The sequence below is a fragment of the Haemaphysalis longicornis genome, unplaced genomic scaffold (genome assembly GCF_048455015.1).
Source record: "Haemaphysalis longicornis isolate Haplotype H1 unplaced genomic scaffold, Haemaphysalis longicornis Haplotype H1 scaffold_9, whole genome shotgun sequence".
In the NCBI taxonomy this organism is placed as follows: domain Eukaryota; kingdom Metazoa; phylum Arthropoda; class Arachnida; order Ixodida; family Ixodidae; genus Haemaphysalis; species Haemaphysalis longicornis.
The window spans coordinates 134,513,146-134,540,237 of NW_027526460.1; the positions used below are offsets into that span (position 1 = coordinate 134,513,146).

General features: G+C 45.9%; 1 protein-coding gene across 3 annotated transcripts in view; it reads left to right on the top strand.

Moving 5' to 3' along the window:
* The window catches only part of LOC144152882 (sulfotransferase 1C2-like), a 115,498-nt gene that overhangs the window by 43,395 nt on the left and 45,011 nt on the right, over window positions 1-27,092 (top strand). The window contains exon 1 of one of the 3 annotated variants that reach the window (XM_077684408.1): window positions 8,922-9,273. The exons of 1 other annotated variant lie outside the window; for it this stretch is intronic. The gene's annotated coding sequence lies outside the window, so the exon portion shown is untranslated. Of the gene's footprint in view, window positions 1-8,921; window positions 9,274-9,461; window positions 9,485-27,092 lie in introns of those variants that run through there. One more of the 3 variants, XM_077684411.1, reaches the window with a different exon arrangement.

Genomic DNA, 27,092 nt, shown 5'->3' on the forward strand with positions numbered 1-27,092 from the left:
GCGTTTTCTGCGTTAATCTCGTAAGTGATCTTACATATTCTGAAGTTATTTCTCGTGGAGCCTTTCGGTGCCACCTTGCTAGTCCCTGGAATAATGCGATGAGGAAGTTCATTCTCCCATAATTCATGGTAAATACAATTTTCTTCCTCAGCACGGCGTGTACCCTCCGCTAAGCCTTTCATATTAAGAGACAAGGAGACCAGTGCGTCTGTGACACATCGGTGCTTCCGCGTGCTAGTGAATTCAATTTTTCGGAAGCCACACTCTGGTTGTAGCTATCTTACCAGTGTTTCTGTGGTTTTCTTGTGCGCATGCTTCCGGTGAAGAGATATGTATATATATGAGACGATGCCTCTACTAAAACCCAGTTGCGAGTGAGAGCTTGTGTTTGTCGTCTTTTGTTGTTGTCGTAGACGCGCTCTAAATTTTTGCACACCGCTCAGATCACTGCGCCAGGCATCCCAGCTTCCTTAGGGCTATTTACGCAGTAATGACTTTTCCATGTCGCGATTTCGGTACCAAGACTCCACAGCGGAGACAATGATACAGGAAAAGGAACAACCAAGCGGCGCTATCACCAGGTTTGCAAGTTCATAAGCGATTCCCAAACTTCGGCCATGCTGGTCCTTCTGTAACGACGGAAAGGCTCGTTAGGTCGTAAAAAACTCTGCCTATTTGGATGCATAGTATAGAGCGAAATTTATCCTTTATTGATTGTGGTACATGGGCTACAGTATATCACAAATTGGTTGCATTAATGTGTAATTTAAGCAGCACTTCTTAAATATAAAGTCGCATCGTGTAGCAACGTGAGCTAGCCAGTTCGAACATTCACGGTGGCACCTGTGGTAGCGCAGAAACTCGTGTGTGTACCTTAACGTGGTTGCGCTCCCCACGTTCCTAGTTTCGTGCGGGATCCTATAAAGGGCGTTCGAAACGCATGTTTCCGATAGCAGCCTATAGGTGGAGTAGCGTACAACATCAAGGGACGAGCTTTCAGTGGAATTGTGCCCCCTGTACGCCGTGCAATATGGTCCACGCGTAAGGGAGTTGCACCAGAGAAAGGAAGATCGCTCATGCGGTAGCTGATAGGGGGCCGTAACTAAGACTCGAAAGGGAAAGGATGCGCTCCGGAGGTAATTGTGGACATGGGGCAACGGTAAGCGAAATGCGACGCGAAAGAAACGCCATTTGCGAACGGGCGACAGCGCGACCACACGGAAGAGGCTCGTCAACGGCGTTTCAGATGAGACGCGAACGATCCAAAATGACTGAGGAAAAACGTCGCTGCGAGCTTGCCACAACACTGCGGACACAAGCGACACTGGTTTCTCAGAAAACGGTTGTTGTCGTACGCGGTACCATTTCGAGAGGGACGAGCAACGCTCCAGCAAACGACATATAGGCAACGAAAATTAACACAATAGATTATAAACACCTAGCTAAGTGCCGTAAAACCACCCATCTCTGCGGAGCATAGTCAAAATATTTGTAATACAGTTGACATGAACTTTCTGTGTTTGGAACCGGTGAAGGTTCCGGTTATTTCCTATACCGTGGCGGCTTACCGGGCCTTCCCGACATGTTAACGTTACGCTCTTTCGCTCGCCTGATGCGATATAAAGAGCCTTTCATGTAAATCCTAGTGCTTAATGTTTGATTACACGCGCCTGCCACGTTAATTTATAGTATTGTGTTTTGATATGCTTTACGCGTTTTTTCTTCAATTTAAAGGCGTTAAAATATATCTTAAATGTCACTCTAGGTTCTGCCCGTTGAATTGACGCACTCTGCTATTTACGTTGAAAGGCATTGCACTTGATTTTTCTGTACTAACATTTCTTTCACGCCTGTATCTTCCTGGCCTGAAATGTTTGAGAACCGCTCCACATCGCTCAGGTTCTGTGCAAAATATTCAGAGACACTAAAGGTTGCTCGCGTGCACAAATCATTACATTTTATTTCAAGATGCGGTATCCGGTATGCTTATTGGCAGGTCTCTCATGATACCTCATCTTGCATTGTGAGGAGGTCTTCGTTATGTGAGTAATATACCGTATTTGCACAATTCTAACGCGCCCCCGATTGAAACGCGCAGGAAGTTTTACTTACGAAATTTAAAAAATGAAGTTAGTTTTGATTAGATTTAATTGTATTTTTGGAGGCCCTCGTGTACATGAAAATGCTTCTGGCCGCTTTGAAGCCGATTTCGGCTTTGAGCCAAATTATAACGCGATCACAAGTTTGAAGACGACTTAAGCAAAAAAAGAAAGAAAATGTGAGCGTTAGAAAAGTGCAAATACGGTATGTCTGGCGTGTAATATCCGCGTCGTAATGGTTGCCGTGATGAGAGTTGGGGGTGGTTCTAGCTGCCTCTTTGCTGGTCATGTGGCATTTTTATGTTCACTTACATGTTCTTCTGAGACGTACTTTAATGGGCGACCTCGTTTCATTGCGGCCCCTGCCGTAGACGCTTCAGAGTTCATCCAAGTAGAGACAGGAAAGGCAGCAAAACCGTTTCTAGTAGTTCAGTGGTGTCCCTTCGTTACCATCGCAATGATCATTTCCCACCGGTGTCATTTTATTTTCGTTTTGCTTTGATTGGGAGGCCTCGCCGATTGCCGCTGTTAGCCTACACGTACAGTCATGCACAAATGAAATGCGAACGCGAACATATCAAGTAGAACACAAGAATGGCGCGATTTCTTTTTATCTAATTCAAATTACAAAAGAAAGGTTGGAGAATGTGGTTTTCCAACCAATAGCGCGGCACTATTGGACCTCCACAAGCAGTATTTTTTAATTTTGAGTGTTAAGTTTAATATTTTCGCGTTCGCGTTTTATTTATCCATGAGTGTCCATTATTACTGTGTACATGCTTTGCTACGTCTGTAATTAGCAGTCTTAAAGAAGCCATAGAGACAAAACACAAGTTTGGTTCATTAAATAGAGGGAGAGGGCAAACGTGTTTATTGCGGAAAACAGACTGCCTTGTCCAGATAACCACGATACAAATTTCATCGCGACCTTGAAACAAATATTACAGATATAAAATAAAACATAGGAGCCAGTAGCGACTCCCCCGCCACTTTCTGGAAATTTCTCTATGACGTCACAAATACTTGTTTGTGCGATTGGAGGCCGCCGCCAAAGCTCCCGCTAAGAAACATGACTGGACGTTTGTAGTAGGGCATCTAGTTTCCTTTGATCGCATCATTTGAAAGCTAACTTTCAGTAACACGCTGATAACCATGTCTTTTAGTGCTCCGCCGCTACGTCACTTGTGCCCATATCACGTCACCGCAGTGCAAAGTTTGAAAGTTTTTAACTTACTTGCATCGTTTTTTATTAAAAAAAACGTTCTTCATGGATAAAATAGAGCTAAGTGAGTTACCAAACGCGAGTTTTTTCAAATTGAGCAAACTTTTATTTTGTCTTCGTGGCCCTTTTAACTCCGCCTGCTAGCTTCGATAGATGCCTTTTAGTCGCGCTTCCATGTCGAAGGCCCCAAAATATAGAAAAAATGGCTGCGGCTTAGCCCAGATAACAATGGATATGCAAAGCAAAAGCTTGGCTTAGTCTGGTTGAGTCTTCGTTTCGCTTGGATAACCTTTGATATAGCTATTTTGCTGACCACGTACGGCTCAAATCCATTCGGTGTCGCACAACGCTCACAGGAGGAGGCCCGGCTTCGCCTTCATTCACGGCGAACGCGGCGTTCCTCTTTCACTGTGAAAGCGGCGCCGTACGACTCACGTAGTCCGGGACAACCCAGCGGCGCATGCGTGGGACGCTGCGGAGGTGGTCGGCTGCCGATCAGCTGGTCGGCTGCAACCGCCGCAGCCTCCGCCGCTCATCGTTGAGCCCAACGGCTGAAAGCGGGGCATTGTGCGCAGCTCCGAAAGCGGGCCCGGCGAATCACGCGATGCGCTTCCAGGGGTGTGTCGCAGGGTGTGTGTCTCCGGTCAAAAGGTGAACATGCGCATTCGCGGTGAAACCACTGGATGAAAATAGTAAAGCCTTGCTTTAAAGGTCATTTACATCGTTGAGCAGTGCTTGAGGACATGGACAATAGAAGAGGGGACAAACGAGGCGCTTACTCGCAACCAGGATTTATGAGCCATAAACACGAACATACGTTATCACAACAAACACGTGCCCTCGAAATTGTGGTGTGCTATACAGCAGATAAAGATACTCTCGCACAGAGAGAAACCCGCAGCAACCTCCGTAATCGCTTTTGATAGTAAAACAACTTCCTTCTCATGCAGCGTCACAAACGCATGACTGATACACTGTCTCAGTTTCTTTCTATGTGAAACGACTCCATCAGCGCTTTGTTGCCGGTCATAAGAAAGTTAACCCCTGTTCAAAATCGTACAATGTAAACCAATTCGAATTATCTCACCCGCTTATATTAAATTATCGCCGAGTCCTTCTTAGAAATTATCGCCATCATTTCTGCCCCAGAGGTTGTGAAATATACACTCGGCATTTTACTTTTTAGTGCGGTCAGTAACGACATTGCCTTGGTGATTCGCACACCTTTTTGTGTTATCAATCATAATAACTCCAGATGCTCAGTTAAGCAACACATTATTTTTACCGAAGCCCGAACTGATTCCGCCGTATTGTCCATTTTTCATTATCTAATATTTCGAACTCTCTACCGATATTCATGAAAGCTTTGAATACCTTGTATCCAGAAAACAAGCGTTGAAGTCCCATATCATGTGTTTGGATTAATCACACTCGGTTTCATTAGTATTTATTACTCCAGAGATGTAGTGGTTTCAGGTGTCTTACCTACCTTTTTAATTGATGTCGTGGGTAACTGTTTCGTTCTTTTTGTGTATTTACTTGCATTACATAATTATTCAATATTGCTCTGCATTTACCATGCCGAGTGTTCAATTTATGGAGTGGTTGTGTTAATTACTTAGCTGTCAATTTTCTCATGTGCCTAAATGATAGTTTTAGGGATTTATCGTTTTTCTTTTGCATAGCTTTCGTGCTCCTTTGCACATCTTCCGGTTGTGCACATGCCGGCGGTAGCACCCCGTGACATTCGGGCGCGCCACTGTAACAAAGGGTTTAGCGTGCATTGAGCAAACAGTAGAGCGCGTAATTTGCCAGAAATCCAGATGCCCTGAATTAGGAATTGTGTCGGACAAACCCTTAAATTGGCTACAGATATGAGCAAAAACCAGTTTCACGTAAAGACATCCGTAAAGACAGGTAATTTGCTCCCAATCTATATTGGGCCCACTAGGGGTAGGTTAGAGCAGAACGCTGTAAAACAGCTTTCGGACACTCGTATGGTTTGCCTGAACCAGCAAAAAACCAGCAAAAATCAGAGCGGGCCGCGATATATTAAAGACTTTCTGAAAAAAAAAAATTATCCTCTTTCACTCTCTTGGAAGCCATATTGAGCTCCTAAAAAGCTATAAAAACGTGTTTCCGAAATTTCAAGCTCTACAACCAGCAGTTTGGTTTGACGATAAAATCATCTATTAGTCCTTATCACTTTGTTAAGGGTACGTCTCGCCTTTTACAATTGCCTTAGGACAAATGTTTTTCATTCCTTTTTGCGCAATTCCCCGGGTAACCTTCGTCAGCCAAAACAACTCGGTATATCGAAGGGGCATATGTTGAGAAATCGGTATAAGCACTTAATTTATTCTCAATTCGTATTCACCCCATAGCAGTCAGTCATTTATACGGACAACGCACATCAGCAAAAACCACTTCGATATCTCGACAGGCAAGCGGGATAATCAGAAATTTTGAAAACCCAATTTCCTTCTTTTCTATTTTTATTGGCGGAATTTCCGAAAACCCAGCAATGTCAGCCCCTAACCCATGAAAGAAATGTTGATTTGTTGATTGCGGGGTTTAACGCGCCGACGCGCAGGTGATGAGGCGCGCCGTAGTGGAGAGCTCCGGATTAATTTTGACCACCTGGGTATCTTTAACGTGCGCCGAAATCTCGAACAGACGGGCGTTTTTGCTTTCTGCCTCCATCAGAAAAGCGGCCGCTGCGGCCGGGAATCGAACCCGCGTCCTCGTGCTCAGCAGCATAACGCCTTATGTATACCCACTGAGCCAGCGCGGCGGGAATGAAATAAATGTACAATTTTGAGTCTCTCTGTACGGCAGTTTCGCCTGAGCGTTCATGAATAAGTCATTGAGTCAGTCAGTCAGCAGTAGGGCACTTCGTTTTAATGATATTTATTAAGTTTGCGCTGGCTTTCGATCCGTATAATCATAGGTGAATTTTGAGAAAACTTAAAAATAACTGCCCTTGGGGGAATTTTGCTTGCTTTGTATTTTACTCGTTGTGCGCAGTACGCTAGCAAACAAAATCATCAATCTTCAGTGAGACAGATAGCAGCTGGCATTCCTGAGCGCGGAATTCTGCGCCCAACGCTTTGTGACCTATTCGCCAGTAATACTGTGACTTTATGTGAATAGGGAAAATGATTTCATATGCCGATAACGAAGCATTGTTGTTCCTTTTTGATTTACTCTCAAGAAATCATACACCAAGCTGCCCTGCATTTTACCGGCCGAGGGTGGTTTCTGCGTTAATTTTCAATGCCAGTTAGTCCAAGCCACTTTTATTTAGTCTAAGCACCAAAAAAGTAGTGCTTCCTTTCAATGTTCTGGTTGGTTTTGATAAGAGAGATCGAGTCGATAACACAAGAGGGTTAAAAGTCCACCTTACGCTGGATAAGTCATGTAAACGCACTAACTAGCAAGCTGCCTGATATAGTATAGGACTAAACGCAAGCACCGATAGTTCATCTTAACCAAAAATAGCTACGGCTTTATGCCTCTTATTTTATGTCGCATTTGAGTTCCGCTCATTTTATTCGTTAAACAACCGCTGTTGCCAATACAAATAACAATTAAGCTCTAGTAAAAATGTTCGTTTGGACGATTTGCCATTATCCCCACATATCTCTTGTGAGTAAATTGTTGCGCAAAAGCTATTTCATTAAAACATTTTACCTTTACGGTGCCTGGTTAAATGCCAGTCATGAAAAAAGAATGAGAAAATAGTACCAACAGCACATGTAGAACGTCCCTAGCCTTTCGCATATTATAAATCCCTACAAATGAAAGCTGGAATACTGAAGCCTGAAACGTTCGTACACTCCAAATCAATCACTGCTACAGAGAATTTCCAGAACATTGCCCCGTTTCCTGAACAGCATTAATGTACAAGAAGTAGACGTCTAATCGAAGCAGAAGTAAAACAATTTCCCGAGAGTAAAATTTTGTTTTCTCCCTTTCTGGCGGTACTCTTCATTTTCAGTTTTACGGTTGAAATTTGGTAACAATCCCGGTGTGAAATTCTTGTTGGTTGTGTAGCTGCATTTCGCTGTTACATAAATGCTGTCATGTTCTGAACGTGTTTTCTTAAGTTTTTGTACGCTCGTACAGTTATATCTTGTGTAGCTTTCAAATTTCTCAAAGCTTTCAATAAAATATTGTGTTCCACCCTTTGTGTCACATGCAACGAACGTGCTTAATATTTACAATTCAACAGTAACAAAAGGTTCCACTGGATGGCACGAGAAATGAAACGCGGGAAAATTAAATTCGCTTTAGCGAAGCTCCCCCGTGCTTATTGTGGGAGGAGCTAGACGGCAGGAGAAGAGCATGACAGGTTGGAGGGGGAGATAAGAAATGCGTTTACGTATAGCACAGCTGACAGAAGGCCTTTCGACGACATTTTCAAGGAAGTGAGTAGCTACGCGGTCAATTTTTTTCTGCGTGGCGGGCATTGAGGGGAGGGGGGTAGCAGGGGGGTGACACAGCTAATATAATGCATTCACTCGCTTACCTAAAAAGTTGGCAAACGTCTCAGATGCTCGCAAATTCTGTGCAAGGTTCTTTAACGAGTCCCTCTTAATTTATATTCTGGGAATACTGATACTACAAGCACTGTCGCTTCACATCACATCGCATTCACTATATGTTATCCCATAGCGCCGTTAAAACGAGCCACTTTGTAGTGCTTTTTCACAAGCTGCTGCTTTTCTTACAAATACTATGGCTTGCGCTTGCTGTTATAAACAGCATGATGCCATAGTCACCCCTCTAGGAAAAAATTAAAATAGGTGGTGTTTATGCACTTTCTCTCACCTGGGCGAATTCGTGTTCAACTGCGAACTTTCTGGGAAGTGTTTTTGCCCGTGTGGCTGTATTTCACGTGGATGTCAAATTTTCCTCTTGCAACGTCTTCTTTGAATTAATTTTGCCAGTGAAGTGCGAGCAATCATGAACAGGGTTCTGAATACTGCAGATTTGTAAAACAAAATTTTCCTTCGTTATTCTCCTTTTGTGCTTCCGAGGCACATTCACCGTGGAACATAATGTGGATTGCAGCATTCATCTGTACCTGCCCTTACAAACACATGTTCACCAGCGCGGCTGCAACAGTCACGCCTGCCATCTGTTGAAGCCAGCCGCATGTTGCCGCACGGCTGTGGAAATTTATTTACGTTCCAGCCAAACACCCGCGAACAAGTTCCCTCTGCCACATTGCCGTAACGCGTTCGAGGCAATCACTTATTTCCCTGAACAAACCACATGACTCTCCTGCTCGCGTATTCTTTGCCTCCCTCAAGCCCTGCTCGCGGCGGCGGCTCCACGACTTGGCCGTACGCACTACAAGAAGGTGCCGTCAATCAGGAACTTCGACAAACGTCTCCAGCTTTTCCCTCTCTGCTCAACGGCGGCTAATGAGCTAAGCCTGGCACGGGCTTCGGCAAACCACTCTCCTAGACGGAGGAGGAAAAAGAGCAAAAAAAAAAAAAGATGCGCCAAGAACAGCAGCCAAGGTGACGCATTAATCACCACGGCCGACTCCCGCGTCGCGACCACGCGCGCGAGCAACAAGCGGGCAAGTGCGCGTCCGTCCGTCGGCATCGGCCGACGAACGGCTCTGTCAGATCCGCGGAAGAAGACAATGGCTGGCGACTCCGCCGTTGTTACCGTGGCGCGCGTTGAGCGTCGCGCCTGTCGCGCCCGCCGCCGGCGTCCGTGGCGAAGCGGCGGGCCTTGCCAGAGCGGCTGTGACTCCGGCGGTCGCGTTTGCTCCCCCGTGCTGCGTGTTCCGTGTCCATTTGTGATCCGCTGGTTCGTTGAGAGGGCGCCAAAGGGTGCGAGGCCACCACCGCGAGTCCACTGTCCACGTCGGCTACGTAGAGTCAGCTGACCTCCCCTTGACGGCGGCGGTGCCCTTGAGGTCCAACTGCGCGCGTACGTGTTTTTTCAGCAATTATTTTTAGCGAGCGGTTTTGTGGCAGCGGCCAGCGGCGCGATATTATTTTCCGCATTTCGCCAAACGAAAGCGGATCGAGCGCTAAGTGCGCACCTGTGGGGTTTGTGAGTTCTACTCCCAACGACGCAACAGATGTTGGTTCTGCACCGTGCGTCACAACTCATGGGCGGCCTGCTATGCGCTGGCTAAGTGTGCATCTGATTTTGCATGATTTTGTGCATACTTAGAGTTACTCCTGCTTACAGCACGCCTTAGGCGTCCGATGCCAACTTGCCTTTCCCTTGTTGTTTTTCATCGTGTGAAAACAGCGCAATTTAGGAGGCGAAAAATATACACGCACAGGTGTAGCCACTTCTTGTGCGCAAGGTCACATTACCCACCATAACCGAAGGCGCCAAGGGATCTCGACAAAAAAATTCTGCACAACCACAGGCTGAACTTAAAGCACTGTGACCCTAATTTTGCTGCAAGCAGTGACGCTCTAGTTTCGTTTTATTTGTGCGCGAAGGTTGGCCTCTTACACAACACTAATTAAGGTCAGAGAAATGTTTTGTTTGTGCTGTTTCTTCACTTAGTTTTTTTCGTGTTTGCCTCAAACAGTGGTATCTAAACAGCACTATCTAGATGTACCTAACTCCCATGCGAACATAACCATGTAGACGAATGAAAGGAACTCTTTATTCTGCAGAAATGTGGGCGCGTGTGGCTTGTTTGCTTGCTTTATTTGTCTCTGCAACGTGCATCATACGCAGAATTTCATAGTTGACCCTCCCGCCAAAGTAAACGGGTCAAAAGGCGTTTGAGATGCCTGCAGAGGCCCCGTTTCTCAAATTGTAAAACGGCGGCATCACCAATTGAACAATGGGCATTCAACGTCAGTGAATGGGATTTTGACATGTTTGTGACATAAGCGGCAGCATAGGTGAAGTAATTAACATAAATATAGCAATGTTGTACAAAATTAAGGCACCTAGAATGATAACCTAATTGTGAATGCGTTAAAAACCACATGCTATAGGTAAGGAAGAAATCATTCAGGCAGACGCCAAGTATTTTAAACCAAACCAAACTTACAGCTCGTTTTCTTTTTTAGAGGGGGGGGGGGTGCTGGAGAGGGGGAGTGCTAATTGTAGCGGCTGCGCAGGTTTTTGTAAGGGGAACCACAATACATAAAAACGCCATAGCACTACCCTTTGTGACGGCAAAAGATATACAACGTATTCACTCATGAGCCTCTACATTCAGTTGCTATGTTTCAACAAAATGTCTTTGTGCATTTTCCTACTCAATGAGCCGACCAAAAAGGAACGTTAAGAAACTCTAGTCATTTCAGGATAGTCATTTAATATTTTTGGAATTTGTAAGACATTTTTCTCACCTAAAGTTATCGAGACAGACGACACGGTACGAGCTAAGCGTTGGCGGTAAATATTTTCTATTTTAGGCATGATAATTTCACAAAAATTTGAAAGTGTATGGCCACCCCACTTAGGATCTGCCGGAATCGAAGGCGACTGTTATGCAAAATGCAAATGCGGGCCACGCTGCGTTTGGCAGTAATGCCCCAAATGAGGGTCCCACTTAGCCGTATCGTCAGAGCATAAAAAAATAGCTTAAACCAATATTCAGACTCTCTCTCTCTCTCTCCCCCCCCCCCCCACTTCCAAAAAAAAAACACATCTGTGCACATCGGTGTGTTTTTAAACTCAAAATGGTGGTGTAGCGCACTGAAGGCAATGCTTCTATCCGACATGTCCACCTTCGGGCGATAAGCATTACGAAGACGCGAAGAGCATCCGAAACATCGCGACATTGCGTACATCCGCACGCCATTTTGCGCTCTACGACGTGGGATCAAACGGGAAGTTCACTCAGCACTTTAATGTAGAGCACTTTAATTTAGAAATGAGTTCCGCTATATTATTTGCCAATGCCTCGTTTGTGGATTTACCGCACTCGGCGAAAACGGGGTTTCGATAAGGGATGAAAATCCGCAATAACTGGTGCCGCCCCCACCGGTCATTTTCCTAGGTTTATAACGTCACAAATCGTGAAAGCACATCGGTTGACCTAATTAAAAGGACAGCCTCGGGTAATCATACAACCTCGAGCTTCTAATTGCATCGCGTATGAGCTGGTTACAAAACAGATAATAGGCTTATGAAGTTGTCCTATTGTGTGTATTGTGACTCTCTCCCCCCTCTCAAATCCTTACATTACCCTAGGGCCTTATGACCTCTCGTTTTATTAAATCGTGTCACTCACTCACAAAAAATTCTGAGGAGAAGAGGCAGAAAACGTAATGCTTTCGATCTTAATTGGTTTTTCGGCAGAAAAAGTACAAGTTTTCTGGGAAGTAATGTAAACAGGAGCTCACAAAATTAATCGAAATTTAAAATCACGTGGTGCCTTCTCTCCCAATGTGTGCGTGCATTTGAAGTATGGAGCTTCCAGTATTTTGTTTTTTTTTATTCAGAATACAACCTAAAGGCTTTCACTGGAAAGGCACTGAACGAAAGGACAATGCCAAAGAGAGGAGCCACCGGGTTTTAGGCAAAAATGTAAATACAAGTTGGTGCACGACAGAAATAAAAATAACGCACAGCAAGTACAACTGAAAGCTGAGAAAGACACCCATACACACCTCAACCACTTATTATTCAAGTGAAATGCAAAGTCAATGCGCATTAGTTATCGAAATTTGATAGTGTATGTGACAGATGCGATATGATGTGGCAGGGAAAAATAGTCAGCGAGATATGAATGATCGGGATTAGTGACAAATTGTGGCCCTTTAGACGCGTTAACTTTGCAGCAAGGTCATTTTGAGGGGAGATGACAGGTAACGAAGAAAAGAAACCTGCATCAAGTGAAGACTAATGGTAAGTTTATGAAAAAATGATAAACGTGAAAGCTTACGCCGAAGTGATAAGACTGGTAAGCATCCGCGACGTTTGAGAGCCGTGATGCCTGGTATGACGTAATATAACCCTGAAAAATTAAACGACCGGCATGGCTTTGAAAGGATTCCATTTCGTCAACTATACACGCTTTGTCAGGGTACCAAATGGCAGATGCATATTCACTTATAAGCCTGGTAACTGTTGTGTAGGCAAGCTTGCGAAGGTGTGATGGATATGTTTAAGTCTGTGCTTTAAAAAACCCAACGAGGAGTTACCGCTCGAAAGAATTACGTTGATACTGTGATTCCATGTCAGGTCGGAGTACAGGTTACAGTCCGTGTACTTGTAAGCGTATGAAAGCTTAACAGTTTTGTTATTTAAGGAACTGCTGCTGGAATAGCTATTTATTCAGGAACCATGGTAATTACTTTTGAAGGTACCTGCACCTACCGCCAGTCCACCTGGGAGAGGGTGTCCGGCCAGCCTTTTTGAGATATTTCAATGAATTATGGAGCGGAGACTATACGAGTCGTCAAAGAATGAAACCAAGCCGCCTTGCTTAGCTCCTGAAGCCCGGAAAACCTATACTGGACCTTGACGGCATAGCGACTCATGACACTTTCCAGTTGCATTCAAAAGCTCATGGAACGAGTTACCCTTGCGCGTCTAGAGTGATCTCTAGAGAACTACAAACGCTGCCTTGATGTTATGGCTCGTTTCTGTTGTGTCGTCGTTGATGTCGTCTGCTCATGGCGCCATTGCCCGGCGACTTTTGAGCAGCGGCGAAAAAGTGTCAAGCGCGTACCTGCTGCATTGCACCTGGGTGTAAAAAGATCTTATGACAACGCGAGGTATGGCTCCATTCCTAACATACTACAGGTTGTGCGATTTTAAGGCCGCTTCTACAAGTGAACACCAAACTACTTTTCAAGGAAATCATTCCTTGTAATGGCCTAAAATATCTCAATATTCGTACGCTATATAAACCGTGGTGTCCCACAAGGAGACGTCTTAAGCCCCACGCTGTTGAAACGCACACTAATCGGCCTGGAAAACTGCTTTCCAAGAACGACCCACCTGCCGATATACGCGCCGACGATATATACGCTCGGACAGGTGGCGTGACTTGCCTGCGCAGGAACGCACGGCTTCCAATGTCCTCAGACTTGACCAACTCGTCTGCATAGGGAGGGGCTGCACATTTCCAGCAGCGTATGCGCAGTGCATATGCTCCGGTTTGTTTGCACGAATATCTAAGTAGGCGAACTCTTCGTCCTTTATTCGAAAAAAAGTTTCCTATGTGGAAGTCAGAAGTTTGTCGACAATGTTGTTGACAGAGATCATTCTCGGGACGCCCACGTAAGTTTTTTTTTGAAGAAGCTCTCTGCGGTAGCCCATGCTCCCAGTTTCGTCGACGACAAGAAGTAGGAAATGCCCATGAAGTCGATATTGCCACTCTACGACGCACTTCTTTTGGGCTTTCTGCTGTACAGCTTGGCTATCCTTTCAGGTACGTGTTGCACAATTATTTAAGCACTTCAAGGCACACAAGTACAGGTCCTACGAACCTGCCGTGCTTGCACGGCGCACGTCAACAGCTGGGATCGCTGCTGTGGCTCGAGATCACCCTTTGTCGACTTACATGACAATTTTCACATTCAGTGCGCATAGTATGCTCCTCACAGCTGCCCGACCTTGCGGGTACTCTAGCCCCTGCGTCGTTCACACGGGTAGCTGCTGCCCACATTCCAGGCATGCCATCCTAGGCGGATGGCATGCCTGCCAGCGACGAGGCTGCTATTCCCGCTTTGACGTACGATGCAGCCTATAATGTGCTTTTATATTCCTTAAGCACCGAAACGCAACCTCCCAACACCGGTACTGCAGCACCTAACTTTTATGTCTTCGCGAGGCATAAAACGACCGATTTACAGCGATGGCTCGGTAACAACGCTTTTGCTCAGCCGGCGCTGTTTTTATACGCCGAATATCTCTGCCTACCTAACCACTTTCACTGCTAAGAAAGTAGGGCCATCCTTGGCGAGGTAACTTCGCACCATCGAGAAAAGGGCATTCTTCTGCGATTCAAGGCCTACACTTCAGTCACTCTAGTCAACCCTGTGACGTGAACTTCAGCCACTGACCGAAACAAGAATATCGTACCACCGTGCTGTCAAAGTGGATCATGACATTCGGTTTCAGTGGCTCCTCTGCATTGCGGCATTGTCGACAACAAAAGTTGTGACTGTGCCACCCATTCGGCTCATCAGTGGACGGCGACCGTGCACATTACATTATCTAAAAAGAATGATTGGGCTCTCGTATACTTGCTTCAGAAACACCATTGTTTGAATGGCCTGCCGAAGAATTCACTACTCCACGTATTGGAGCGCTCGACCTGCACCTTGAACGTTCCCCTCCACTTAGCCTCCCAGCATCTGACGCTGCCTTTCTTTGCTGTCTCGCACTGGGGTTACAATCCAAGAATAATAATTCCTATTTCGTAGGAAATAAGAACTATGAAATCTGCGGAACGCTAGAGAAAGCACGTCACGTTTTATCTGAGTGCCAATCGTTATTCACCTAAAGGAAGGAAGCTTTTGACAACTCTGCGTAACTTGAGCCCTCGGCGGCCGTTTTGTGAGGAGATCTTACGCCATCAGCCTTCATTGTCATCGGCCCACAAAGCGACTGGGGCGCTTAGACCTGCCTTAGGAGCAACGAACTTGAACAAAGGACTGTGGAACGAAGGCCTGCAGTGACAATCACTGTACTTGAACGTTCAGTGCACTTACGCTGGGCATACGTTCACCTTCTTTTTTGCTTACTCATTGATACCCATGTTTTCCACCCCCACGTGAAGGACAGCAAGCTAGACAACAGCCAGGACATATTCCTGTCTAATGTTAGTTCCTTCCTTCCTTTTTATTGGCAGTTACGTCAGTATACACTGCACACAATCGCTTTCACAACTGCGTGAGGAGTTAAGTTCACGCATTCTCGCGTCACTATTGAAAGCTTAGGTGCCCTGTCTCTTTTCAGTGCTTGAATTTACCTTGAAAATTCATTTCTGGTTCCGTCTTAGTAAAAGGTCAATGCACGACCTCTTATGCAATGCGGGTTCCCGCCTGCCGAGAATATCTGACCGAGAATATCTGACCTGGTTTCTTTCAGAGCTCCTTCCTTGAACTACCGTTTCGAAAATCCGCTTTCCCAAATGACTATCTTCGACACTGGTGTAACAGTTTACTGTGGCCTATTTTTATGGAACATGTACAGGCAGGGCCACTGTTTAAGGTAACAGCGGAGCGCCACGACGGACGCCTCTGGAATATGGCGCCCGTCGTGGCCGCGTGGCTCTAACTGTGATCGCGCCTATACTCTAAGGCAATCATCTTACGCTTACCTTTTTCCGTTACATACCCTTACCCTTACATATACCCTTATAGGCCCACTGGGGGGTGTAAGAGGGGATACCAGCAAATTCAAATAGCTATGAAAGTGCAATTCATAGTAACAGCGTATAAATTTCTAACAGATACAAATAGCGCGAACAAGCAATCAAAAAAGACAAACACCTAACATATTACGTCGCAGCCTGGAATATCGCGGCGAAGCATGGACGCGGTGTGCGATGTATTTTACACTATTTACGCGATCTCGGCCATGAGAGAGTCCGCGAATGTGGCACGCCGCTCACAGCTTCTTCTTCACCGAAGTTGCTCCCACAGCTCTCTTCTTTTTCTTGTCGTGAAAATATTTCTTTTGCTCCATCGAGAGGCTATTCGGTGTCTCCAAGATACACCCACCTAAGACTTCGGAAGTGTTTTCAAGTTTGGGGGAGGGCAAGCCCATCGATGACGGTTATGATGACGATGATGACAACGATGACGACGACGATGATGGATCGGGGTTTTTATTTTTGGTGTTCTAGAAAAGTGCGTTGTTTCCAGCTTCTAAAATGGATAGCTTTTTCAGGGAGGTCGGCACTTGATTTTCCAGCTGAATATTGACTCAAACCCCAATTATTCTGGGTAGCAACACTTCGACCCCTTCAAACATCCTACAGATATAACAATTAAGGATATTATTTTTTTGGTTAGAAAAGAACAATCGTACCCTCTGCGTGGCACTCAAATTGCTCTTGCAAGCGACATCATGCGTGGTAGAACCGATGTCATGAATAAAAGCCGTAGTTAACATCGTGAATAAAAGTTTTTTCAATCAATCAATTTACACGTCTTTGCAGAAACAGCAAAGCTCTAATGGTAGTAATGTGCCAGTAACAAATTATAAGAAGGAGAGAGGCAAGGTGAATTAGGAATTAGGCAACGAATAGCATTGGCACACGGATCGTACGCTCTGGATAAATGGTCAGTTTTTCCTGTTTGTTTTCGAGCCATGGTTTGTTCACTCGTGCCAAGACCAGGGAGGATGAGCCCTTCCATCTTGTAAAAAAGGAAAGAGGAGGCTAAACCCCTCTAACCCCCCCCCCCCCCCCTTGTGGAGCCCCTGGTACCAACATTTTTTTTATGTATAATCATGAACAAATGTAACGAAAACACGAACATATGAGCCAGAACACACAAATAGCGCTATTTCTTCCCGTGCAAGTGAATATGTCGCATGGTTTTACAACGGTAACCAAGATTGAAAATGTGACTTTCCAATATACCCCTAGCGAGCCATTATTTTATCTCCACTATCTAGATTCTTTGATTTTGCGTGTTCTGGCTCGTGTTTTCGTGTTCTCATTTCATTTGTCCGTGAGTGTACGTATACACAACGTAAAGAAAACACCACACGAGGGGAATAGTTTCGGTGAGGCAAGACCTTCTTTAAAAGAGCCAAGCCGTGGTTAGATAACCGCTTCCTAAATCGACGAAACCAGCAAGCGGCCGCTCTTTTTAGACATTTAGTCCCAACGGGTGTACAGGGTGGGCGCCAAAGCGCCAAAGCTCCAAGCACGTTGCAGGAAACTCCATTCCGAGTAACCCAGTCGAAAAACACAACAGAAAAATACGACAGAATGATCCTGTGAGGGAATGGGACATCCTGTAGTCTGTAGTAAACCCTATCCTGTAGTCTGTAGTAAATCCTGTCCTGTAGTCTGTAGTAAATCCTGTCCTGTATTCTGTAGTAAATCCTGTCCTGTAGTCTGTAGTTAATCCTGTCCTGTAGTCTGTCGTAAATCCTGTCCTGTAGTCTGTAGTAAATCCTGCCCTGTAGTCTGTAGTAAATGCTGTTCTGTAGTCTGTAGTAAATCCTGTCATGTCTGTTTTCGTAGTAAATCCTGTCATGTCTCCAATTTCAACTTGTTTGGCATAAGAAATTTACTTCCCGTGATGTTTTTTCTATTAAGTACCTGAAGTATGCAGGATTTCGATAAAATTTCATTCAATTTCAATTTCAAAATTTTAATAACAATTTCCATAAAAATATGACCAACAAACATAAGCATTTGGGGTCATTCTTGCCTTTCTGGTACAAGCTTGAAATTGTTTTCAGTGAATAACTGATTTCAGAAAGCTGAACCAAAAGGCATTTAAGCAATGCAACTAGCGGTACATTCATGCATGCAATACAAAAGTTTGATGTTACGCAGACTGCACATGCCTGATCACAGTCCGAAAAAAAAAAGCAGTTTGCGGTGCTTATTCATTTTATTTTCCTCTTTTTACAACACTGTTCCTGGGCACTACCGCGGCTTCACTTTTTGTCATGGAGAGGCTTTTACTGCCCTCTTATGTTGCTGTTACACCAAACAAATAATTTTTATTAAACGAGCATCGACAATAACCATTCGAAAATTCGTTCCTTATATTAGTTAGGGCATTAAAACACAAGTGAACAAATATTTTTTACACTGCAAAACGTGAGAGAACGTGAGAAAATTAAAATGGAAAGTCAATCTTTAGCTGGAATGCTTGCCTTTGTGAACCTTGTTCCGTTGCATTCGCACAGCAAGGGGTGGAAGGATATCCTGTGGCGAAAAGCGCACGTCTCTGTGGTGCTGCACTACCTTGAAGAGTATGCACGCACGATACCTGCCGAAGTCACGCAGGGATCGTGGCAAGTTCAGTCGATTGTCGAAGCACATCGCACGTATTCCAAATCACGCTGCCTGCGAGATTCGTCGCATTCACTCACATTAAAGTGCCAATTATCCCAAGCACCCCGGTTAGTCGTCGCTGGAGGAGTCCTCACATCGAGATGCTTGAAATCCGGACCACTGATCTTGCTTTTACCACAGCTTCCGAAGCTTCAAATGTTGCTGCTGACACTCCGCGGGGACATAAGATGCACGTTTTTACAAAAAAGTTAAGCCTACCTTAAACTAGGCAAAGCGCCGATGTGAAATGTGAACGAGCCACTGGGCCACGCAGCCACCGCAAATTTTGACCGGGAGACGAAAAGCAGGAGGGAACAAAGGAAGGGTAAGGAGGGAACCGGCCGATCACGAGAAGTTGTTTCGCGACCCCTCCACACCCCTCTCGATTCTTCGTATTCTGGTCTCCCCGTCCCGCGAGTTCTGCCGCGCCGCGACATGCCTTCAGTGGTGACGATGCTTCCCCGAACTTCTTCGGAAGGGCCGGGCTAGAGGGAAGGCGCGCGTTTTGTTTCTTTCTACATTTATTTCTTTAACACATCTCGGTAATGCAGCGAGTTCACTGGCGCCGTTTCTTTTTTTTTTCACACAGGTAGCGGCAACTGGTTCACTGTTTTTAAAATCTTATTTTAACTATTTCGGCTTGATTGGACACATGTTTCGCGTTAAAATAAAAAAAATGCTCGCTAAAGAAATAAAACAACAGCACGCAGATTGAAACAATGGGGCTCTCAAAGACACCCAGAAATACATGACAGAATGTGCACTGCAATTATTACACCACGTCTTCACAAAGCACATCTTGCTTGTTTTTTATGCGTCCGTTTTGCCGAGGGGCTACGCTTGTTGTCTGATTCTTTTATCAAACATTGTCCACAGTACAATATACGCAATTTTAATTCACTCAAAGAACCCAAGGAATTTTCGAAGTTCTCTATGTATCCATTTTTTTTTATTATGGGGCTACGCTTAGATGCTCCAACATTAGTCTGATTTGTGCTAAGTTGTGTTGTTAATTGCAAATTTGTAGCGAAGGTTTTTTCCAACACGGCCGGAATGCTAATGGCCGCAATGCAACAAACGTTCATTACAACAGACGCTTGCAATGCAATTGAACGAGATGACCGTCACTCGCACGCAGCATTGTTTCCGTGCAGCGCACGCTAAAAAAGTGGGATTTTGCGGCACCGCACGGGCCGCAAACACCAAGTTTCGGAGCATCTGCGTCGATCGCGGCGCGCGGCATTCCCGTGTCCAGCCAAGCAGCGGCACCATACCGTCCCGGACTATCCCGTTCGTGATATCCCCTTCGCATTGGCTGAAGCCCTGTCCCCAAAGGCAATGTCCCCATGTTATTCGATGCTCTCCAGCAACCTCCCCGCGTTGCTGTCGTTCAGCGCAGCGTTTTCCTGTGTATTCCGTTCTTTCCGGGCTATTCCATCGCTCTCCTAATGCCGGAAAACGCGGGGTTTTCCGACAGGGTAAGCAAGAGATTTTGTAGCAATACTGAACGGTCTGTCATGTGACGCTTTCGCAATGGATCTAAACTTGTCTTTCACTCTATAAAAATCTGCAGGGACTACAAAATGATCTGTCGCATGGCCATAGGCGTGCGCAGAGTTCTCAATTTGGGGGGGCAAAGTCTTACCGCTGCGCCCCCCCCCCCCCCAGAGCAACTCCCGACCTCTTCTCACTGAAGGCCTTGCGGTGCGAACGCAGTGCAAAGAGGGATGGTTATAAAATTTTTATTTCAATGTGATGGAATTGCAACACACACAAAATATTTCTGAGCAGAAATTTTACTTTCATGTGTTACATCGGCAAGGCATGGGGCAAATTTGGCGCCCCCTTCCGATGATTAGGGGGGGCGGCCGCCCCCCCTGCCCCCCCTGTGCGCACGCCTATGCGCATGGCAGATAATAATGGTAATTACCGAATGCTGAATGTTGTGGCTGAAGGACAGTCTGTGGGCCAACAGAAGTTTGTGTGGTGCCTACAGGGTGTTGCACAATAACTGTAGTACAACAGAAAGGTCTCATGCGACAGAAATTTTGCAGTTCTATTACAAAGGTTTTTGTAGTGGGGACTGCAGAATGTCGGTCGCTATATAGATATGTCTGTTGTACTACATAAATTTCTGTCGTACGACAGACATTCTGTCATCATTCTGCAGAGATTCCTGTCTCACAACAGACCATCCTGCATTCCCAACAGAAATTCCTGTTGTGCGACAGAAATGCCTGTCGTACGACAGATTTTCTGTAGTTGTACTACAGAAATTTCTATCGCACGACAGGCCACCCTGTAGTCCGAACAGAAATTCCTGTTGTGCGACAGAAATGCCTGTCGTACGACAGATTTTCTGTAGTTGTACTACAGAACTTCCTGTCGCACGACAGACCATCCTGTAGTTCCAACAAAAATCCCTGTCGTGCGACAGAACTTTCTGTCGTGCGACAGAAATTTCTGTTGTGCGACAGAAATTCCTGTTGTGTTTTTCGACTGGGAATGAGAAGATTTATTGCCATGTTTTTCTGCATAGTGCGGAAGCCACTGGCAATTTTCACAATTAAGCCGGTCGTTAGGAAGACGCCTCGTGAAGCACAAAGAGCGCGGGCAGGGATTTTCGCCAGGCTATTCGAGTGAAACAAGCTCTCGACATGTGTCGCGTAATCACCGAGAATTGCAATGGACTGTGCATCGCAGGAAGGTAACTTCCGTGACGCCTCTTCAATTGAATTGCACTTGCTTGGTGTTGATGAAACTACTGGGTTCCCTCTAACAATCTTCAAAACATGGAAACCGGAATCGTGAAAAAGGCTGCATTAGTCCCTTCCTCACATCAGAAGAGCCATTCTTGTGCCTTGGTTATTGCAGGATGCTTTTCCTATCGTTAAAGGAGCCAATATGAACTGCACGCCTGACAGTTGAAAGCGAGACCGCCCAAAATGAACAGAAGTTTGCAGGGCTTCACCTGCATGGTTCGAAATATTTGTAGCGAACCACTAATTGTCAGAAACTTTCTTTATGTCTATAATGAAACAATACAAATAAAGATTTCCAAGTTATACGGAGTTGCTTCCAAAGGCTAAGATCATACTTGAGGGACCTTTATTTGAACCCCACCTTGCACAATTGGGATAGCCTTCTCGACCAGGAGTACAATCAAGTACGAATAATCAACAAGTAGAAATATCCCATCAAAAACTGCAAATCGTCACAACCAAACTTTAGAATGTCCTGACACACTTACCTTTTATCTGTTACACGAAACTATTTGCGAAAGTTTTTTCTCGTTTCTTTCCGAAAGTTAGTAACGCAACGGTGACGGCGCCACTCAAATAAGCGCGAGAGAACCCAACAAGCACCCAACAGTGAAAGCTTGAGCTGACGGCTGACCAAAGCATTAGGTGCTTTTGTTGTTTTCATGTTTTTCATCTCGGTTAGGCATTCGTTAAGCATCAGTTAGGTTCTTGTGTTTGCTGCTCTGTGCGGGTTACGTGACAGCCGCTGTAAATTTCGCGAGCAAGTGCCCCTAAGTCAAAATTAAAGACCCCCTCTTAAAAGAAAGATGGTTAAAACGCGAAGCTGTCTCCTATTCAACCGTAGTGAAATCAAAGTCAAATCCGAAGTCAAATCCAAGCTGCTTCGGCCGTGTGGGAATGGCGCAATCTGATAGACGTCGTCGGCTTTATAATCGGAGGACTCACGTTCGATTCCGACCACGGGGAAAGTTTCTTTTCCTTTAGGCTCATAGCGTTTCATCATCTTCTTCATCATCATCATCATCACCATCATCATCGTGTGATCTTTGTGGAAACCCATTGTGGGAAGTTGGCTTTTGTGCAGTGCATTTTGGTGGTACGATATACTGCGCAAGTGAGGAATTGAAAGCTTCACTTTAAAATAATTCCGCCATCTCCACGAAGTAAATGATGATGAGAGGGGCGAAGCAAAAATGCTTATCGGTAAAACCGTGAAACATTCGCTCGCACATCATATAAAGACTCGACACGTCAAGCTTTCCACCGCTCCGTTGACAAGCCCGTCGACGACGTCGATGTTTGTGGTGGTTATGTAGGGGTTGTTTTGGACGATGAGAATCTCCATGGGTAAGTTGGCGAATTCGGTGTGCGACATTTTAGCCACCTTGGCCGTCGCCTTCTGCAGAGCGTCTTGTGTCGTGTACCCCCGGTACGTGTCTTGAGCTCGCAGGCGACGAACGACAACCTCTTCTTCTTCCTCTCCTCCTTGTTGGGTAGCAACGAACGCGTTGAACGTTTTGACCTCTTCGCCCAATCTTTGGTTGGCCAATCCCTAGGGGGATCCTGCCACAATCATCATTAATGTGCCGTGACGTATACAGCAGCAACGAGGGACGAGAGAGGGCCCGAGCAAGAGGAGTTTCACCCCTAAAACATCCGCGGATTATCGCGGCGGAAACTAAACTATGCGGACGGACACTAACCGCGGACACTAACCTACCGCGACAGCTCTTGACGTACGGCTGTGATTGCGGTGATACCTCAAGTACAGTATTCCATGCAGTGCGCGCACAAGTTGTTTCATCAAGAGTATTAGAAAAATTTGGGGGACGCTTAACCTTCGCCTTTAAGCGTGGAATGCGACAGCGTTATCGTACTCGGTGATGAGGAACACTGTAGTGGGCCTGGCAAAGATTCACGGCAGCGCATCCATCACAAGTGCGTCACAACCGAGGGCACGCTACGGTGTTAAGCCTGCTTGGAAGTCCCATTCAGCGCGCGCCGGGCAGTGGCGGTCGAGGTCGGCGACGTCAAGTTTGAAGTTGAAATTGAAGTTGAAGTTGAAGTTGTTTGTTTCAGTCAAGTACAATGGCTGAGGAGCGAAAAAAAAAGCCGCTGTACTCGCGTCTTGGCGGAGCTCCCTCCTCACGACACAATCAGCGGGGACGAGGCAGGAAAAAAATACAAAATACAAAATGCAAGCCAACAAAAAGCAAACCAACAACAACAAAATGAAATGCAGAACGGAAGCGCAATAAAATACTCCTTTAAACCAATTACATCAAATCGGTGCGCTTATGCCGTATTGTAAAAACCCATTCCGGAGGGTACTGTAAGACGTAGAGCGAATAGATAAATCGTCGAAATCTTATTTGTTTAGCGCTAAGGGCAACGTGTACGATACAGTGTGGAGACCGAAATATTTGTGCGAGCAGATTTTATTTGCCAGTGTTCCCGTGTTATGGAAAATTAAGTTATCGTGTAAAGTAGCGCTATCAGACAGAAAAGTAACACGTTGTCGCATCACGTTGATTAATTGTGGTGCTTCGCGCCGACGTTACATTTGGGCCATAAAGTGCGCCGTAGTGGAGGGCTCCGGATTACTCTCGATCACCTGGGGATCTATAACGTGCGCCGAAATCTCGACACACTTGCGTTTTCGCTTTTCGACTCTATCAGAAAAGCAGCTAGCACGGCCAGGTTACCCGTGTTTTTGGGCTCAGCAGCACAACGCCTTAGCTACTGAACCACCGCGGCGGGTCTACATCCCGTTGGCACAAAAACTGACGATCCATTGGTGATTAGCGCATTCGACGCAACGCGCCGTATCGCATTGCCTTGACGCATGCACAAAATAGTTTTTTTTTTCTTTGCATGACACGAAAATGTGAGCTAGCCGCCGCCTGCAGCGGGAGAAGAACAGTGTGGAGGTGCGGACGCAGCTCTCTCTGGGTGTCGAGGCTAGCGTCGCCGGTGCGAAATGCAGCATGCCGCATCTCGCGCCGTCTGCCGCCGGGGCGTGCCGCCGGACGTCAAACACGCCGAGGCGCCGGATTCTATGGTGCAGCACTTTCGCTGACGCAACGTTGCGGCGTTACGTTAGACTACTTAAGGCCTTTTAAATGCAGAGCATTTCAGTAACTCACGATGTCACCCGCGTTGTCCCGTCGTAGTCCGCACCGTCGTTGTCCGCACCCCTCCCCCTACACTATATAAAAGAAAATACTATCCGGCGCCCGGTTTCGATCCCTCGACCCTGCGGGCGGAACGCAATGTACATGGTTCTCTACCCACTGCGCCACAAAGCCGACACAGAATGGGACGCTACGAACGCGCCTTATATCGTTGACTCAATCAAATTACTGCTGACGAGCGCTCTCTCGTCAGCAGTTGCCACAAGTGCAACATCATTAACGTAACGCAAACTACTTAACGTCGTGTGCCCCCGGAAATGCTCTGCATTTGATCGTGCCCCTCGCGAGGGGGATGTTCATTTCTCGCATTTGGTCGTCCAAGGTTGTTCCTTCTTCCGCGGCCCTCAGCGGCGAGAGGAATGGAAAATGAAGACAAAGAGACGCGGTCCGGGCGCAGGAGAGCTCGGCCCGTCGTCTTCGGGCTCCGCGCGGGTACTGTTTTTTACACCCTAGTGCCGACGTCATTGAACCCCTAGCGGCGCCCACGAGCGGTCATAACTTTTTGCCCCGGCTCGCACGCTATCTGTTACGGCAGCGCTTCACAATCTGAGGAGTTTCAGTGGGTGCCGCAAGGTGGCGCTCGAGATTTTTCGCTCACGGTCAACACCACCGACCGCGCCGGCTATTCTGCGCCAAGGGTCCCGGTGCAATTTAGACTTTGGAACACTCATACTTCCTCTTTTGGCAACCATTTGTCAGAATCAATAATATTTCATCAATAATATTCAGTAAACTTTCAATGGAGCCCTTATCACTGCACATTAAAATGATACATGATCTGGCTGATCCAACCGCGGAGTACGGCCCGGGATCCTTGACCAAATTAGCCATTTTCCTGCATTAAGCTATGCGTTACTAGGCCCTTTGATTGGTTTCTAATAATGCCCAAACGGCTAAGAAGACCGCTTTAGTTGTGTATAGCCGCGAGGTACGCCTTGTGGCTCATTTGTTTATGTGTTGTAGCTACCGCGTTGTCTCGCCCGTAAATCTTATCCTATGTTTCAAGGGGATAAGGTCTTATCCACTTATCCACTAGATAAGACTGTGCACAAGTGGATAAGACCTTGTCATGCCGCCCTCGGCCATCTCATTCGGTAACCCGTAGGTACACGTTCGTCACTCTAGGAGGGTAGGTTGTTTTAAGTGCTGAGCACTTTAGGGGCCCGGCTTGTCGTAGTAGCTCGTCCGCGGCGCTACCGCAGTCACGTGGCGCCACGCACCCAAACAGAGGATTCGAAGAGATATACGCTTGTCCCTCTATTCAGCCTTCCGGCCAAAAGTTAATTAGAGGATCCTTGAACAATGGTTTATATAGGCAGAACCGTTCAAAACCCTTGGAACCGCTGGCACTTGTCCTACATGTCCCCATTATTTAGCGAAAAAAAACTGTAGGTACATTTGAGGCAAAATGTATGTACAGTAGAATCTCGATAAACGTAAATCGCTTAAACGGAATTGCCGGTTAAACGAAACACTAGCCTATAAGTTGATTGATTTTGTATTCAGACAATCTAAAAAGCTTTCGGTAATCGGAACTGAAATTTCCGCGTCACCGTGTAAATGGAAGCGAAAATGGAAGTTCTTGTCAGGCACATTGCAATGGCCATAGGCTGCTAATGATCCTGATCCTGAATATGCAGTTGCAAGGACTCAAACAAAAAAAAAATTGATGCATTTTTTAGTGCATAGTGACTAATTGTTGCCCAATAAACTTTGGGAATGTTGTGCCTAAATCTATCGTAGATTTCTTGTTCTCTGAAAAACTATCTGCTACATTTACCTTCTAGTGCTTAGAGTTCTGTGAAATGGTATTAAGAGTGTCTACGCACATACATTTGCACTATAGCACATCTCTCGCAGTTAACGGAACTCCTGTTCCGTTCCGTTCCGTTTATCGAGAGTCTATTGTACTTAACTAGCAGTCCGCGCGTTCATTTAGTTAGGAATGCTCGTTGGGTTAGTTTTTACCATTGTAAGCGAATCAAAGTGGCCGCGGAAGAAAAAAAAACGATTCGTTCAAAATGGCGCAGAAAGGCTCCAGCTCATGCGAGATGAAAGAAAGCACAAAAAATTGGCCGCGTATCTGCTTTTTTCGTTGCAAATGTCGACAAAAGACGATAGTCTTTATCGACTTTTGCCGAGTAAATGCCTCCTTTCGCCTTGCCGCTCACCTGTCATTTTGTTCCTCTTGCGTCGCGCTCCTCCCAAGGTAAAGACGCCAAAGGTTTGCTTAAATCATTTTAAATTTACCGCGTTCCATTGCTCCAGGCCGGGTGTCTCGATGCCAACGCTGCCGTACGGCACTCGCGTGAATCGAGGTGCCCTACTTCAAAGTTCATAGAACCACGTTTCCCTACTCCACGTGCGTTGCAAGAATAACGTGGAACCTATCTAGTGGAACCTTTCGTAAATGTTGCCGGTTGATTTTTTAAAATGGCGCCAGAGGCTATAGTGGCGCGGGCGACAGCAGGCGACGGCGGAGTGAATTTTTTTCTGCAGTGGACGAAGTATTTAATTTCGCAAAAGTCAAGCATGTACGATTTTTTTATACAGGAACACTGCAAATATCACTTCTGTATTAATCTGTTGTCTTATATTTGTGTAATGTCTTGTTCTTCTTCAACAATGTTGACAAGTATGAACATTAAACCGGGCTTAGATGGGTAGATTTAGCTGTGACTATATAAAACTATTGCGCAGGCATTGTTTTACTTTGGCCGGGTGGCTGAATCGAGTCACAGACAGACAGACGGACAGACATACAGACAGACGAAAATTTCTGGGTTTAAGTAGCCCAAGAAAGACTATCGTTTTTAAAAGAACAGA